The sequence below is a fragment of the Mustelus asterias genome, chromosome 20 (assembly GCF_964213995.1).
Source record: "Mustelus asterias chromosome 20, sMusAst1.hap1.1, whole genome shotgun sequence".
In the NCBI taxonomy this organism is placed as follows: Eukaryota; Metazoa; Chordata; class Chondrichthyes; order Carcharhiniformes; family Triakidae; genus Mustelus; species Mustelus asterias.
Genome location: NC_135820.1, coordinates 56,790,797 through 56,794,338, shown reverse-complemented (window position 1 = coordinate 56,794,338; position 3,542 = coordinate 56,790,797). Strand labels below are relative to the sequence as shown.

The 3,542-nt window shown below is 46.0% G+C and overlaps 1 non-coding gene across 1 annotated transcript; it reads left to right on the top strand.

Moving 5' to 3' along the window:
• The first annotated feature begins 1,345 nt into the window (after positions 1-1,345).
• LOC144508763 (U2 spliceosomal RNA) lies at positions 1,346-1,535 on the top strand. The gene has a single exon (XR_013500330.1). It is a non-coding gene; the product is annotated as a U2 spliceosomal RNA (small nuclear RNA).
• Positions 1,536-3,542: the final 2,007 nt, after the last annotated feature.

The window sequence follows — 3,542 nt, the reverse complement described above, 5'->3', positions numbered from 1 at the left end:
TGCTGCAAGGGTAGTCAGAAGACAGTTTAGAAGTTGGTCTTCTCCCTGCCAATCAAGAAAAGTTGTGTTGCTAGTAGTACAGTGCTCACACTACCTTAATTCTACTTCTGTCATACCTTTCAAAAAATGAAATGCTGCACAGTTAGCAATCTCTGTTGATCACGGTGGCACAGTGGTTAGCACTGCTGCCTCACAGTGCCAGGGACCTGGTTTCAATTCCTGCCATGGGCGACTGTTTGTGTGGAGTTCCCATGTCTGCATGGGTTTCCTCCGGGTGCTCCGGTCTCCTCCCACAGTCCAAAGATATGCAGGTTAGGTGAATTGGCCATGCTAAATTGCCCCTTATTGCGTAGATTAGGGGATTAGTGGTGCAAAATGCTGGTGTTGCGGTGATATGGCATAGGATGGGCCTGGTTAAGATGTCAGTACAGACTCGATGGGCCATATGGCTTCCCTCTGCACCATAGGGATCCTATGATTCCTATAATCCTATCCTATGATATTTGTCCCCATGCCAAAGCAGTTGTGATATTTTTGTGATCCTGTTTAAAATGTAGCAGGATTGCAATGAAGAATTAAATCAAATGTGGTTGTGGGGCCCAGAGGCCCACCCCAGACTGAGTGTCCCAACCTGACCAGGATCACTGCTGACTGCTCCTTTTACATTGGCTACATGGTAGCAGGCTTTCGGGGCATGGGTCCTTGATGGATTTTCCTGGTGTCCACCCCAGTAGCTGCTGATTCTCGAAACTGCTTTGTGGAAAGAGACTTTCGGCACTGGGAAGGAGTGGTAACTATTCTGAAATGCACACCTCCTGGAAAAGAAGCTGGACCTTGTGGTGGTCTCTCTCTCCCTCAAACTTGATGGAACTGCTGCATTTAAACGGGAAACTGGCCCAATATCACTACATGAGCAGCCAGATGATTGAGCATTATTGATCATTTAACATAATTAACAAATCAAGATGTCTAAATGGAAAATAGGTGGGGAAGAGGCGATTTGGCCCTTCGAGCCTGCAGCGACCACAATCCCCCCCCCCAGGCCCTACCCCTTCATATTTACCCGCTAACCTACGCATCTCAGGACTCTAAGGGGCAATTTTTAGCATGGCCAATCAACCTAGCCCGTACTGGGTTGGACTGTGGGAGGAAACTGGAGCACCTGGAGGAAACCCACGCAGACACGAGGAGAATGTGCAAACTCCCACACAGACAGTGACCCAAGCCGGGAATCGAACTCAGGTCCCTGGAGCTGTGAAGCAGCAGTGCTAACCGCTGTGCTACCTTGCCGCCCACAGCTCCACAGATCATGATTCATCATGATCATGGCTGATTGTCCAAATCAATAGCCTAATCCTGCTTGGCTAAGATCAAGTGTAGTATCTGTTCTTATCAGTTTAATATCTGATACGTCCCTTATCTGGGGACCATGTATTAAATTGATTTTTGGAGCAGGGAGATGGAATAGAGGCTTGCTCCATCCACTCTACGTATCGGCCCAGTATTGCAGTGTCTCCGGGAACGGTGCACCACCCCCTTTCTGGGGAAATTCTCAAACTTCAAAAACAGCTCTCACACGACTCACTCTGATGTGGAGGTGCCGGCATTGCACTGGGGTGGGTGGGCACAGTAAGAAGTCCCCCCATAACTTTTGATCCCATTCACCCCAAGTGCTATATCGAGCCACCTCTTGAATACATTCAGTGTTTTGGCATCAACTGCTCCCTGTGGTAATGAATTCCACAGGTTCACCACTCTTTGGGTGAAGAAATGTCTCCTCACCTCCATCCTAAATGGTCTACCCCGAATCCTCAGGCTGTAACCGCTGGTTCTGGACTCCCCCACCATCAGGAACATCCTCCCTGCATCTACCCTGTCTAGTCCTGTTAGAATTTTATAAGTCTCAAAATGAGATCCCCCCCCAATTCTTCAGAACTCCAGCAAAAACAATCCTAACCTAGTCGATCTCTCCTCATACATTAGTCCCACCATCCCCAGAATTAACCACGGTAAACCTTCGCTGCACTCCCTCGAGAGCAAGAACATCCTTCCTCAGAAAACGAGACCAAAACTGCACCCAACAAGCTAAGCGTGAAATTGTCACATTTCACCATTGATACAGACATTTAAATCAAATGAATATGTTGCACATCTGGTTCATTTGATAGGAGTGTGGAGCTGATGTGGAATGCATGCTTGACCTTGCATTCATTCTAATTCATGTATGGTAGCACAGTGGTTAGCACTGCTGCCTCACAGTGCCAGGGACCCGGGTTCGATTCCCGGCTTGGGCCACTGTCTGTGTGGAGTTTGCACGTCCTCCCTGTGTCTGTGTGGGTTTCCTCCGGGTGCTCCAGTTTCCTCCCACAGTCCGAAAGATGTGCTGGTTAGGTGTGTTAGGTATGTAACCAATGACAAATTTGTATTGGATGTAATGTGACCAATGGGAACAAAATGTAAGGGTCAGCTGACCCAGTAAAACATGGAACCAATCACAGAGTGATGTAATAGTCAGCTGACCAACTGATTCACTATAAATAAGGAACTACATAGAATTGTGGGTGGTTTGGAGTGGTCCAGGGTGAGGCCCCAAGTTTGGCGTAATGATGTTTCTTTATTAAATCCTTTCTTTGATTTATAAGTTGGAGTAAGTTTTGTTGTTGTTTCATTAGCTGAATTTTGAAGAGTTCCTTCTGAAGAAACAAGGTGCATTGACCCGAACAGGCACCGGACTGTGGCGACTAGGGGAATTTCACAGTAACTTCATTGCAGTGTTAATGTAAGCCTTACTTGTGACTTTAACTTTAAACTTTAAATGTGAATCTTGTTCTGGCAAGATGTCTCATCTTTTAGAAGCGCATGTTGCAAAGCTGTATGTGGAGCCATACAAACTTTCTGCCCATTAACAAGAACTTACAGTTTATATAGTGCCTTTAACATTATAAATCATTCCTAGCTTCATCACAGCTTCATCAAATAAAATTTGACACCCAACCACAAAAGGAGATATTAGATAAAATTACCAAAAGCTGAGTCAAAGAGGTGGGTTTTAATGAGGAAACCTAAATGAGGTGAGATACATGGAGAGAAGGAAAGGTTTAGGGAGGGAATTCAGTGCTTTCGGCTGAAGCAGCTGAAGGGATGGCTGCGAATGATGTAGCGATTAAAATAAGAGATACACAAAAGGACAGTTTTGAAGGAGCACCGAGGTTTCAGAGGGTTGTGGAGCTGGAGGAGGTTACAGAGAAATGGAGGTTGAGGCCGTGGAAGGATCTGAAAACAAGCATGGAAATATTCAAAATAAGGCATTGCCAAACCAGGAGTCAATGTAGATTAGCAAGCACAGAGGTGATGGATGGTGCAACGTGGTACGAGTTAGAATATGGACAGCAGAGTTTTGAATGAGCTGAAGTTAATGCAGGATAGAAGATGGGAGGCAGACCAGGAGAGCATTTGAAAACTCACGTCAAATGATAACAAAGGAAGGGAGTTTCAGGAGCAGATGTGCTGAGGCAAGGTAGAGTCAGGCAATTTTATGGACG